The sequence below is a fragment of the Bos mutus genome, chromosome 12, assembly GCF_027580195.1.
Source record: "Bos mutus isolate GX-2022 chromosome 12, NWIPB_WYAK_1.1, whole genome shotgun sequence".
Classification (NCBI taxonomy): Eukaryota; Metazoa; Chordata; class Mammalia; order Artiodactyla; family Bovidae; genus Bos; species Bos mutus.
This window is the reverse complement of record NC_091628.1, coordinates 58885288-58900315: the sequence shown is the minus strand read 5'-3', so window position 1 is coordinate 58900315 and position 15028 is coordinate 58885288. Positions and strand designations below refer to the sequence as shown.

Genomic DNA, 15028 nt, shown 5'->3' with positions numbered 1-15028 from the left:
ATGTTCTTTCTTAGAACTTTTCTAACTACCTACTCTATATAAAATAATTTTATATTAGCATAATTTTTCATGCTAAACTAAGCATTATCAGTTCACTTCTACTGTAAATTTACATATGACAAAAAGCTATGTGGTTTTGCTTCCAAAGATTTTCACAAGATGGCCAAGATTATCTTGATTTATTAGTAATTTATGTCTTTAGAGAATAGAATCCAGTGTCTTTAAACTTTCATTCTAAATCAGATGAATATGTATATATACATATACATCATATGTAAATGCTGCAGGTGTAAAATGGAGATAATAGCTTGGTAGGGCTATTGGGAAAGGAAATAAGTAAAAGTAAAGCATTTTGGAACAATGGCTGGCACATAATTGCATGCTAATCTCAGCTCTGATTATTATTAATATGTATGAATTTCTCAGGGTCTTTTACAGTGAAAGACAATAGCTGTTGAATTGAAATTTCATATCTGTGATAAATCATCCTCCTAAATTATAAAATAGAAACTCTCAAAAGCTTAACTTTATGGAGATTTAGACATGAACTAATTTGACTCTCTAGCATGGGTTAGATTTAGATGGCAGACTAAGAAATATTCAGCGACTTACCCAAGACGACATATCTAGTTTGACTTGCAAAATTGGTACTAGAACATGAATCTTATGAGCCAATACTGTCTAACTCATCGTGTTAGTTGCAGTTTTCATTTGTTGTTACTTTATTTTATGGAATTGTGTCAAAGAAATTTTGCAGATAATAATGAGCATTAACTTGTGGTTCCCTTTGTCATATGATTAATCATAAAATTAACTTGAGATTGTGATTATTTCTTATAGTACCCATTTCCTTACACTCTCACACCTCCAGGCATTATGATCACATATTTTCTATTCATTCTTTTGTTACTCATATCTGTGGCTGGAGTTAGGGGAAGCTCACTCACTGAAACCTCCCACTCTGGCCAGTAACCCTAGTAATCATTTAAGTGAGTTATTTTACAACAGGAGGTCCTGGTAAGGAACATGGAACTATTAAGCCATCATCAACTGGAAGAATTCAGGAAAGATCAGAAGGAGACACCATGTGTCTCCCAGAATCCTTCCTGCTAGCATCTTGGCTGAGCAATGTGTGTGCCACCAGGAAAGGCCCTGAGTCATTATTATTGGCCAAATACAAACTGCAAACTAATCCCATCGTCATGAAACTGAGACTGGGAGCCATGTGGCAGAGCAGTTCTCCTGGGTTCCCTTACCCTCCACCCAGGCGCCCTTTCCCAATAACATCTCTTACTTGGTCAGCTCTTGGTGTCTCCTTGGACAATTCATTTCCAAATTTTAGACAAGAGCCTATTCTCAGGACCTGGAAGGGGTCCCTCTTCCTGCAACAGAACTATCAAGAGCAAGGTTTGGTAACTAGTGATCCACCAAAATTGTAAATGGCAACCCACTCTAGTATTCTTGCCTGGAAAATCCCGTGGATGGTGGAACCTGGTAGGCTACAGTCCATGGGGTTGCAAAGAGTCAGACACGACTGAGCAACTTCACTTTCCTGTTGTGGAATCTGGCTGGGAGCTGGGTGTCCAGCCAGGGACATTTCCCAGCAATATCACTTCACCTGGTCTTCAGCTGTGGCTGTGAAACTAGTTTCACAAGACATTTGAGTAGCAGTAATGGTGGCACTTCTGGTGTTAATATTCCTTCTTCATTCTTTCTCCTTTCTCCAGTTACAGGGCTCCGATATCCTGTGTGTATGTGTGTGTGAAGTCGCTCAGTTGTGTCCGACTCTTTGCAAGCCCGTGGACTGTAGCCCACCAGGCTCCTCTATCCATGGGATTCTTCAGGCAAGAATACTGGAGTGGGTTGCCATTTCCTTCTCCAGGGGATCTTCCCAACCCAGGGATCGAACCTGGGTCTCCTGCACTGCAGGCAGACGCTCTATCCTCTGAGCCACCAGGGATATCCTGCTGCTACTGCTAAGTCGCTTCAGTCGTGTCCGACTCTGTGTGACCCCATAGATGGCAGCCCACGAGGCTCCCCGCTCCCTGGGATTCTCCAGGCAAGAACACTGGAGTTGGTTGCCATTGCCTTCTCCAATGCAGGAAAGTGAAAAGTGAAAGTGAAGTCGCTGAGTTTTGTCCGACTCTTAACAACCCCATGGACTGAGGCTCACCAGGCTCCTCCATCCATGGGATTTTCCAGGCAAGAGTACTGGAGTGGGGTGAGGGATATCCTAGGAGATAGCAAAACCTTAACAAGAAGAAGCTGCAGGCCTAAATCAACTGTAAGGGAGGGGAAATGTTTCCCTACTCTTCGAGGACCTTTTGGCTAATCTGATAATTAAATTGACATGAGACAAATTAACAGGAGAAAAAGCTAATTATGTACATAAATTCAATTATGTGCATTCGAGGGCCAAGGACATATTACACAATTGAGGATTATATGACAACTAAGAGAAGAAGAATCAGATAGGAGTCTGAGACTTCAAAGGGGAAGAAGGTAATTCATATGGAATTAGAAAAGCAAATGTTTAGTAAACAAACATTTGCTATAATAAGCAGAGACAATGGGACAGGGAGAACTTTGGTCTCCTTGCCTCCCTGAGTTTCCCTCTCCACTCCTAGTCCATAGTCTTTGTAGATATTTCTCTCTCTTTATCGAAATTCGTTTAGCCAGTTAAGTAGGAGGTACAAAGAGACTCCTTGAGTGTTTTATTTCTGAAAAATATTCAGCCTAAAATAATCTTCATGCCAAAGAGATACATTTTGGGGTGGCCCATGTTGCTTACCTAAATAGTCCATTGAACAGAGCTGCCTCAGAGATCATATCAGACTGTTATGGAAGTGAAAAATAAATACCTATTATCTAACACCACTTTGATTTGAAGCATCTCCTTGGTGTTTCTACAAAGAATTCGATATTTGAAGTTAATAAAATTAGCTACTTTTAATGTTTTTAATGTTTTATTGTAGATTCCTACTAATTCAGAGAGCCAACTCACAAATTTCGTATCATTAATATATGTACCTTATCTTGATGTAGCATATTTAGTATTTAGAGACTTAGAGACTTTCTAATAACATTCAAAGTACCACGATTTACTTTTATTTCCACAGCCATCACTCTAACCCACTATCTTCAGGAAAAGTCTAAATATTACCAAGTGGATTGAGACGTGTAGAGTGGGGGGTATGCTAGAGTGAGAAATAAATAAAAAAGCATAAGACTATTTTCTCAACATGAATACAACAGTGGAAAAATGTAAACAAGTAATCTGTGAGTATTGTTACTTGGAGGTAACATAGATATCGTTTTTTTGTCCATAATACATATCAATTGCTCTTTTATATTTGCTAAAGCATTTTCTGAGACTTGGTTTTGTACTCCTCTTGCTTTTTTTCCCTTTTGTTTTCATTTCACGCAGCTGTAGCTTCCCTGTGACACAGTTAAGCCCCATCCTGCCCACCTTCTTTAAAATGTCCTTTCTGTGACTTACTGGAAATAGGCTCCCAGTTGTTTTTTAATTGCCATGCATGGGAAATGTTTTCAACAGCACAGCTGGCTCCAGGATAAGCCTCTGGTGTTGGAGCAACTACTTTCTAATCGTGTCCCTACCTTTCCGATTAAATTGTGAAGAACCCAGCTGGGAGCAAACTCTTCAAATGGATAACCAGCCCTACTATGTCAGCTCCTAGTTGCTCTAATGTGATAATCAGGAAAAAGAAGTGTTTTTTTGTTTGTTTGTTTGTTTGTCTTGATAACTGCACTTCAGTAGTATTGAGAACAAAAGGACTTCAGTAGAAAGGAAATGGGAGTTTATGTGGTCTTTTATTTCAAGAAACACTGAAACTCTGTTTACTTAATACATTCCTAAATTCTTCTGTATTTGCTCTATTAATTATTCTTGGCTACATAGCTAACTCTCACTCTATTATCCTGATGTCCACTTTATATGAATTCCTGCCTCTGGGTTTACTGTATCCTACTAATAATTATTCCTTTGCTATTTGGTCTGTATGTTAGCTTGCAGTGTCAGAAAAAAAAAATTATACAACTACAACGCTTCTATTACTAGCTAGACAGAAATCATTTGCTAATTCTAACTAACGTGAAAGTGTTAGTCACTCAGTCATGTCTGACTCTTTGTGACTCCATGGACTGTACCCATGCTCGTGGAATTCTCCAGACCAGATACTGGAGTGGGTTGCCATTCCCTTCTCCAGGGCATCTTCCGGATCTGGGATTGAACCATGTCTTCTGCATTACAGAATTCTAACTAAAGGCCATTCTAATAAAAACTCTTTTAGGCTCGGTTCTTTAAGATTGCTTATTGCAAAATACATAGAAGAAAAATATGTACTCTTGCTGCTTTCGTTTTGGTCTGATGAAGTTCATTTTAAGTGAAACTCTGAGGCAACTTCAAAAATGATCCTTAAACTTAGATCATACATTGTTTTTAAAAGTAATTTGGTGTCAGTGTTTAATTAAGCTGATTTTTTTGAGTTATAGTTGATTTAAGACAAATATGATGTAGTAAGTGGTACTGATAAACTGACCTAGACAGCATATAGGAAATACAGCTCCAGTGCTGCCACCAAGGAAAGGCAGATTGGAGGTTATTTGATGAAAAACTTCCCTCCAATGGAAAATAAAGAGGTTGACCTTTTTGAGAGCAATTGATTATTTAATGGTAGCAAAGGCACTTTATTTATTTTTGTCTTTGGAGTTTCTAAATATTATTTCAGCTAAAAGCAAAGAGATATTTTGTTATATCTATGATTTTAAACATGTAGACTTTTGCTTCAAAGCTTCCTCATGTCCTTGAATCTACTAATATTCCTTTACAGAAAAATCAAGACCAACCCAAACAACCCCACAATTATTTAAAGGATAGAAATCAAAGTGTAGATTGGAGTCTCAGCAGAGCTTAGCTTAATTGACATATATTTATTGATGCTAGAGAGATTTAAAAAATATGCCTTACGATTTAAATTCCATTCTTCAATGCTTTCATGGAAATATTATAGATTCATATCTCTTAAGCTTTCTAGAATCATCAGGTAGAGGTGATATTTAACTTTTAGGATAATAGTCACAAGTCTATCCCCTAATGAGAAATAAATACAATAAAATCTCCAAATTTTGTAAATTCTGGTTTCATAAAGTATAATTAACAACAAAAAAGTATCAATACCTTTTATTTATTCTTATTAAGAATATAAAAACTGATTCAGAAAATCATAATCCAAGTCACACTTTCTTAAATATTCATTTTACAATAATGCACACATCTAAAAGTAACATTTTATAATGCTTAAATTATATTTTAGCATGTTCTTAAATTTTTTTACCTTGTAAAAATGCATGACAATGAATTTGTCTAATTATGCTCTTAGATAAAAGCATATTGGCTCATTAATTTTATTTTTTTCTTCTTAAATGTAACAATAAACAGTGTTGTATTCAAAGGTGAATTTTTAAAAAGAGAATAGCAGCAAATTAAAAACATCAAATAAATTAATATTTTGAAGAAATATAATTATGTGTATATAATTATTTTTAAAATATTATCACTTGAAGACTGCACTTTTAGAAAACTGTTTTCAATTGCCTTCCTATGCACAGACTTTACACATATAGTTTAATTTTTTCCAACCTAAGCTACTGCTTGATAACATACTTTGCAACTTTCTACATAGTATATCATGAACCGTTTTGACATGCAGTTACAAAATTATCTACCAAGAAAAATCAGAGTTATATGAGAAAGAAATATTTTATCTAATTAAATTGAATTTGACATATTTAGCAGCATAAAAGAGTATTAAAATATTAATGATGATGATATGTCACCATTTTTAGTTTTAATTACTATGCCATAGCTCAATCTTTATTACAAATACATATAATAACTCAGGTGAACCATAATATATGCTCTTAGATAAATTCAGCTATTCTATTTTTTATCACAGTATAAACAAGCTTTTAAATCAATAGAAATATCTATCTTCAGTTAACTCATTGGTTCATTAATAAATTTTATATGTCATATAAGATTAACAAAGATATATACCATATAAAAGAAAATTTCTACCAGTTAAAAAAAAATAAAAGATAATAAAATTAAAAAGTCAAATAATCACAAAATATGATGGGAAATGTGAACTGTTATATTAAGAGATTATTTTTTCATTGGAATGTGATTCCTTTGCAATACTGTGTTAATCTCTGCTGTATAACATTGTGAATCAATCATAGGCATACATAAATCCCATCCCTCTTGGACCTCCCTCCCACCTCACCTCAATCCCACTTCTCCAGGTCATCACATAGCACCTAGATGAGCTTCCTATGTTAGCTATCTGTTTTACACATGGTAGTGTATATAGGTCAATCTCAAACTCCCAGTTCATCCCATCATCACCCTCCCCCTAACTGTGTCCAACATATCCAATTTCTAGGTCTGCATTTCTATTCTTGCCTTAGAAATAGGCTTGTCTGTAATGACCTCAGATATGCAGATGACACCACCCTTATGGCAGAAAGTGAAGAGAAACTATAAAGCCTCTTGATGAAGGTGAAAGAGGAGAGTGAACAAGTTGGCTTAAAACTCAACATTCAGAAAACGAAGATCATGGCATCTGGTCCCATCACTTCATGGCAAATAGATAGGGAAACGGTGGAGACAGTGTCAGACTGTATTTTTGGGGGCTCCAAAATCACTGCAGATGGTGACTGCAGCCATGAAATTAAAAGACGCTTATTCCTTGGAAGAAAAGTTATGACCAACCTAGACAGCATATTGAAAAGCAGAGACATTACTTTGCCAACAAAGGTCCATCTAGTCAAGGCTATGATTTTTCCAGTGGTCATATATGGATGCGAGAGTTGGACTGTGAAGAAAGCTGAGTACCAAAGAGTTGGTGCTTTTGAAATGTGGTGTTGGAGAAGACTCTTGAAAGTCCCTTGGGCTGCAAGGAGATCCAACCAGTCCATTCTGAAGGAGATCAGCCCTGGGATTTCTTTGGAAGGAATGATGCTAAAGCTGAAACTCCAGTACTCTGGCCACCTCATGTGAAGAGTTGACTCATTGGAAAAGACTCTGATGCTGGGAGGGATTGGGGGCAGGAGGAGAAGGGGACGACAGAGGATGAGATGGCTGGATGGCATCACTGACTCGATGGACATGAGTCTGAGTGAACTCGGGACTTGGTGATGGACAGGGAGGCCTGGCGTGCTGCAATTCATCGGGTCGCAAAGAGTTGGACACGACTGAGCAACTGAAATGAATTGTACCAATTTTTCTAGATTCCACATATATGTGTTAGTATATGATATATTTTTTTTTTCTCTTTCTGACTTACTTCACTCTGTATGACAGACTCTAGGTCATCCACATCTCTACAAATGAACCTATTTTGTTCTTTTTAGTGGCTGAGTAAGATTCCATTGCATGTATGCACAATATCATCTCTATCCATTCATATGTCAATGGACACTTAGGTTATTTCCATGTTCTGATTATTGTAAATAGTGCCACAAGACATTACACATGGACATCACCAGATGGTCAACACCGAAATCAGATTAGTTATGTTCTTTGCAGCCAAAGATGGAGAAGCTCTATGCAGTCAACAAAAACAAGACCAGGAGCTGACTGTGGCTCAGACCATGAACTCCTTATTACCAAATTCAGACTTAAATTGAAGAAAGTGGGGAAAACTACTAGACCATTCAGGTATGACCTAAATCAAATCCCTTATGATTATACAGTGGAAGTGAGAAATAGATTTAAGGGACTAGATCTGATAGATAGAGTGCCTGATGAACTATGGACTGAGGTTCGTGACATTGTACAGGAGACGGGGATCAAGACCATCCCCATGGAAAAGAAATGCAAAAAAGCCAAATGGCTGTCTGGGAAGGCCTTACAAATAGCTGTGAAAAGAAGAGAAGCGAAAAGCAAAGGAGAAAAGGAAAGATATAAGCATCTGAATGCAGAGTTCCAAAGAATAGCAAGAAGAGATAAGAAAGCCTTCCTCAGCAATCAATGCAAGGAAATAGAGGAAAACAACAGAATGGGAAAGACTAGCGATCTCTTCAAGAAAATTAGAGATACCAAGGGAATATTTCATGCAAAGATGGGCTCGATAAAGGACAGAAATGGTGTGGACCTAACAGAAGCAGAAGATATTAAGAAGAGGTGGCAAGAATACACAGAAGAACTGTACAAAAAAGATCTTCATGACCCAGATAATCATGATGGTATGGTCACTCACCTAGAGCCAGACATCCTGTAATGTGAAGTCAAGTGGGCCTTAGAAAGCATCACTACAAACAAAGCTAGTGGAGGTGATGGAATTCCAGTTAAGCTATTTCAAATCCTGAAGATGATGCTGTGTAAGGGCTGTACTCAATATGCCAGCAAATTTGGAAAACTCAGCAGTGGTCACAGGACTGGAAAAGGTCAGTTTTCATTCCAATCCCAAAGAAAGGCAATGCCAAAGAATGCTCAAACTACCACACAATTGCACTCATCTCACATGCTAGTAAAGTAATGCTCAAAATTCTCCCAGCCAGGCCTCAGCAATACGTGAACCGTGAACTTCCTGATGTTCAAGCTGGTTTTAGAAAAGGCAGAGGAACCAGAGATCAAATTGCCAACATGCGCTGGATCATGGAAAAAGCAAGAGAGTTCCAGACATACATCTATTTCTGCTTTATTGACTATGCCAAAGCCTTTGACTGTGTGAATCACAATAAACTGTGGAAAATTCTGAAAGAGATAGGAATACCAGACCACCTGACCTGCCTCTTGAGAAATCTGTATGCAGGTCAGGAAGCAACAGTTAGAACTGGACATGGAACAACAGACTGGTTACAAATAGGAAAAGGAGTTCGTCAAGGCTGTATATTGTCACCCTGCTCATTTAACTTATATGCAGAGTACCTCATGAGAAACGCTGGACTGGAAGAAACACAAGCTGGAATCAAGATTGCCGGGAGAAATCTCAATAACCTCAGATATGCAGATGACACCACCCTTATGGCAGAAAGTGAAGAGGAACTCAAAAGCCTCTTGATGAAAGTGAAAGTGGAGAGTGAAAAAGTTGGCTTAAAGCTCAACATTCAGAAAACGAAGATCATGGCATCTGGTCCCATCACTTCATGGGAAATAGATGGGGAAACGGTGGAGACAGTGTCAGACTTTATTTTCTGGGTTCCAAAATCACTGCAGATGGTGACTGCAGCCATGAAATTAAAAGACGCTTACTCCTTGGGAGGAAAGTTATGACCAACCTAGATAGCATATTCAAAAGCAGAGACAAATGTGTGACGAAAAGCAGACACAAATGAGTGACGGAACTGAACTGATGATGCTGTTCTCCACAGTGAAGAGATTCTTTATAATTAGTGGAGATGGACTTAGTATCTCTAGTTCCTGCCATGGTGTCATCCTATCGTTCATGATACACATTTGATGCATTCTAATGCCTGCTAAGATCTGTTTATCTTTCTTCTAGTCCTTCTGAAACAATATTATTAAGGCTCATTTCAAGGATGCAGTCTGGGTGCTCACTTTATTAATGTGCTTTGGAACAGGCGTTTCTAGGGACAGTGCTGCTTGCTGGCCACTTTAGTGTGCCAGCCAGTTGCCGTGTGACTTGTGCTGAAAACTTTGTGATGCAAGCTGGCAGTTGAGGAGGTTAATAGGAAAAATGGAAAATTTATATCAAATGTTAAGTGAAGTGTGTGTAGAAAATAGAGGCAGAACTGAACTGCTTTAGAGAGGTTAAAAAGTAGTATGAATCCTTTTACTCTAATGGTTTTAGTCATTTTATGATCCAAACCTATTATATCTTGTTGGGAAAAGTTGTCATAATTTTGCAGAGTTCTTTTACCAACAACAGGTTAAAAATAACATCAAGGGATGCTAAGTAAAAAACAAGTGATAAAAAATTCATCAAATAAGTTGCCCTATTTCGTTACTTAGATTTGTTCTCTTCACTTGCTTGCACTATGAATGTTGAGTTTCAGTCATCTAAAATTGAAAGCACTGTTCTTTATTAAGGTTGTTGTTATTCAGTAACTCAATCATGTCTGACTCTTTGTGACCCTGTGTACTATAGCTTGCCAGGCTCCTCTGTCCCCCACTATCTCCCACTGAAAGTGAAAGCCACTCAGTCATGTCCAATTCTTTGCAACCCCATGGAATTCTCTAGGCCAGAATACTGGAGTGGGTAGCCTCTATGTTCTCCAGGGGATCTTCCCAACCCAAGAATCAAACCCAGGTCTCCTACATTGCAGGAGGATTCTTTACCAGCTGAGCCACAAGGGAAGCACAATCTCCTGGAGTGTGCTCAAATTCATATCCATTGAGTCAGTGATGCTATCTAACCATTTCATCCCTTGCTGCTCCCATCTTCTTTTGCCTTCAATCTTTCACAGCATCAGGGTCTTTTCCAATGAGTGGACTCCAATCCAGCATTTCACATGATGTACTCTGCATAGAAGTTAAGTAATCTGGATGATAATATACAGCCTTTTCATATCCCTTTCCCAATTTTGAACCACTCAGTTGTTCCATTCCAGTTCTAACTCTCATTTCTTGACCTGCATACAGGTTTCTCAGGAGACAGGTAAGGTGGTCTGGTATTCCCCTATCTTTAAGAATTTTCCACAGTGTGTTATGATCCACACAGTCAAAGGCTTTAATGTGGTCAAGGAAGCAGAAGTAAATGTTTTTCTGGAATTCCTTTGCTTTCTCCATGATCCAGTGACTGTTGGCTATTTGATTCTCTGGTTCCTCTGCCTTTTCTAAATTCAGCTTGTGCATCTGGAAGTTCTCGGTTCAGGTAGTGCTAAAGCCTAATTTGAAGGGTTTTGAGCATAACCTTGCTAGCATGTCAAATGAGTGCAATTATATGGTAGTTTGAAATTCTTTGGTCTTGCCCTTCTTTGGGATTGAAATGAAAACTGACCTTTTCCAGTCTTAATCTCTTCTGCTTCTGTTAGGTCCTTACCATTTCTCTTCTTTATAGCGCCCATCCTTGCCACCAGGTGATATTAATTTCCTCATGATTCAAACTCAGACTTTAGCTCTGAGTGAGCTAAAGGTCACATAGATTCTAAGTGACAAAAATAAGAATTATACACTCAACTCTATATCTATTTTTACTTTTTTTCTTTATTTTTAATTAGAGGGTAATTACTTAATATTGTGATGGGTTTTGCCATATATCAAGATGAACCAGCCATAGGTATACATATGTCCCCTCCCTCTTGAACCTCTCTCCCACCTCCCTCCCCATACACCCTTTAGGTTGTCACAGAGCACCGACTTTGGGTTCTCTGTGTCATGTGTCAAACTCACTCTGGCTATCTATTTTACATGTGGTCATCTACATCTTATTTTTGAGCCTAACACTCATAATGTTTTTTACACTATTTCTCTAGACCAGGTATAGAGGTACATTTTCCTGTCTTCAGACAAAGTAAAAACAAGGGAAGCAGAGCCTGCCTAAAATGTAAGTAGTACCCAATCTAACCCTGTCTTGAAGTAATTTAACTCTGGGACTCTTTCCACTGCTGGTGATTTTCCTATGCCAAAATCTCCACAACTCCCTGCATGTGCCAGGATATTGCATGATCTCATGATTTTGCTTGTGCTATGTCCAATTATTAATACACTTTGTCTTCACAACTTTGCCTTGAAAGCTCATACAAGTCCTTTAAGACCTAGTTGAAAAGCCAGATCAATCATAATTTCCCAGGCAGAGTTTACAGCATCCAGACCTTAACAACCTGCTTTAATGCACCCTTTAACAGAAAACAATATGTAGGCAAGTTGAAAATGTTATTTATGAACAATTAAGCCCACAGTACAGAACAATTAATCTCAAATCATAGAGCCAGAAATTAGAGGGCCTCACACATAGACCTTTTTTCCAAAACTGCTGAGAATTTTGCATGGTATGATGGTTAGTAACCAGTCTCACTCTGGAGCTAACCTAACTTGGTCAGAACCCCAGCCCTGTGGTTTGTGTCCATGGATAAACTACATAATTTCAGTGGGCTTTAGCATCTTTTTCTCTGGAAAAAGAAAGAGAATAATAATAATACTGTCTTAAAGTTAGTGTGAGAAAGAAATAGGTTGATTTATTATGAAAAGTGAAAATAGTATCTAGCACACACTGAGTACTGTACAATGACATTGATGATCAGAAAAAAATAAGTAAATATCTCTAAAGATTATAATGAAAACCTTGGGGGAAATAAAAGTTTCCCTAGCAATAAATCAATATATTCTATCTACCTAAAATGAGTGCTGCTTCAAACAAAAACAGAAGCCTGGATAGAACCATCCCAGTGTAAAACGTTTGGGTCACGGTCTCACTGAGAAACACAGAAATAGATAAGCTGAATAAAAAAAAAAAGAAAAGAAAGAAAAAAAAAAGCATGGATAAAAGCAGAACAGACTCCAGTTGCTTTCCCAAGCTACTTCGGAAAAACTATATATTAATATTTGAAGCTTAAGTCTTACAGTTATTTTTTTCTAGCTATGAATCTTAAAATAGTGATATACCTTTTAACTCTTTCCATGATTTGCTTCAAAATAATCCAGTGGATGGTCCAGGGAGAGATGAGGGGGTATAGACGTAACACTTTTTCCTTGAAAAATTCTAGAAGTTGGGTGGTGGCAGTACTATTCTTTTTACTTTTATTTGTAAAACAATTTTTAACATTTGATCTTATCATTGGGTTATGAACATTTTCAGATTGGGTGTGAGACCAGGTGACTTTTTAAAAAATATCCTTCCTGACAGCAACAGCTCAACATTGGTAGTGTTAACCATGACATTTGTTTTAACAAATGAGCTAAAACAGCATTTTTTTAAGATGCTAAAATTACCTGTAAAACATTTTATTAAAATAATTAATCATAAAATAACTAATAGGGAAACAAATTTTATAATATCAATAAATACCAAATACATTGAGTGCCATTCATTTTTTAAAATAGAATGTTTATATCAAAACTGTATTAAAAATTCAAAAAGAAAAAATGTACAGAAAAGCCTTGCTCTCACCCCTCTTCCCCCAGATGATATTTTATTAGGCCTCTGTTTATCTTTCCAGTGTGACATTATACAGATACAAGCAAATGTGGGTATTCCCTTTCTCCTTCTTATGTAAAATTCATTATATATTATATATTTTTATAAAACACATAGTTATATGTACATACATATATTGTTCTTCACCTTGCATTTTTTACTTACTATATCTTGGGCATATTTCCATTTCAATAAGGAAATTTTCCTTCGTTTTTGTTACAGCTGCATACTATTCCACTGTGTGGATATACAGTCTGTTAAACCAGTTTTCTGTTGATGGACATTTGTGTTGTTTTCTATTTTTTACTATTGGAAACAATGACAAACATTTACAAAGCATATGAGTAACTGTGGGATGTGAATGTGAGCTCATTTGCTCAGTTGTGTCTGAGTCTTTGTGAACTCATGGACTGTAGCCTGCCAGGTTCCTCTGTCCATGGAATTTTCCAGGCAAGAATACTGGAGTGGGTTATCATTTCCTTCTCCATAAAACAGCTTTTTATATTACCATTAGCCCTGAATTTCCCTAGCTTGAGTGTATATCTAGATCATCTACAAGGTCTCATTAAAACCTGATCACCAGACTTCTTCCAGTCAGGAGTTTCTAATTCAGTAGTTCAGGAAGGATTCCAGTTTGTGTATTTCTAACTGGAAGAGGTAGAGGCTGGTAGAGGCTGCTGCTCTGGAACCCGTTCTTTTAGAACATTTCACCCAATCTCTATATTCATAGCATTGTCTCCCGTATTATTAAGGACTCAGCATCATGAAGATAGAGTTATATTCTCTGTATTATTAGAGCACTGAACAGTATGTGGAATATTGTGTAAGATTCATAATTGAACATAAGTGTACTTAATATCTCTAGATTTTCTTGGCTCATATTCAAACAAAAGAATCAGTTTAAATTACCTTTGAGATTCTTTCCAAGAGATTGAAATGAGAATGTGAGAACAATGGATATTATTTTAAATTTTACTGAATATGACTTTAATTGGGATAGCAACATCTAGTCATTAATCCAAAAATAATGAAAGGGTAAATGCATCCTTTGTACCAGACACTATCTTGAGGACAGGAGCATGGCTCTCAGATGTCTTCAAGGCTTTGCTTTCATTGACTGGAAAGATTAATATTGTAATAGCATGAGAGAGAATTAGAATCCCCAGATAGGGAGGTCATTTTTATTGCTACTGCAAAAACACAGATGTAAAATCATACATGTCTCATTGCAGGTTGTCAATGCAAAAATGGAAAAGAAGGAGTAAATATAAAAGAAGACTAAATCGTCTATTATAAAAGAAGATTAAAAAAAAAATAAACCTCAGTATCTCTTTAATTTGGGAGAATAGAATGCTAGACACTTTTCTTGTTTCTACCATAAAAGTATATTTCTTGAAAAGGATAGAACATTATGTCAGCACAATGTAAATATAAATAAGTCAATTTGATATAAATATAATCTGTAAGTTAGGTAAGAATACAGTCTTTTCCATTTCTGGAAATTGGAAAAAATTCTTATATTAATCACAGGGATTGTGACTTTAGTAAGATGATTCTTATATAGGTGGTTTATGCTTTTTGATACTCAGGCATTGAAAAATAAACTAAGCCTTAAAGATGTCATGTTTGCTCACACTACGTTTTTATGATTCAACTTTTCATTTTGGTTTGTTTTGCTGTCTTTCCTTAAGGGCTAACCATTGCTTTACCCAGCAGGGAGAAGAGAGCTCACCCACCAGGTTCCCTCCAACTTGCACTGATGAGCTCTTGGGGCTGTTTACATTAGCCATGCAAATTTGAAAAACCCCAACTGCCTCCTGGTGTTTAAATCTCACAACCCAATTTGTTTCTGAGGCTGGTGCACTTAGCAGCTGTGCCACAGAGCTTTGCCCATCCCTAAGACAAAA

General features: G+C 37.1%; 1 non-coding gene across 1 annotated transcript; it reads right to left on the bottom strand.

Annotated features, from left to right (window-relative positions):
• Positions 1-1888: 1888 nt before the first annotated feature.
• TRNAC-GCA (transfer RNA cysteine (anticodon GCA)) lies at positions 1889-1960 on the bottom strand. Its single transcript has one exon. It is a non-coding gene; the product is annotated as a tRNA-Cys (tRNA).
• Positions 1961-15028: the final 13068 nt, after the last annotated feature.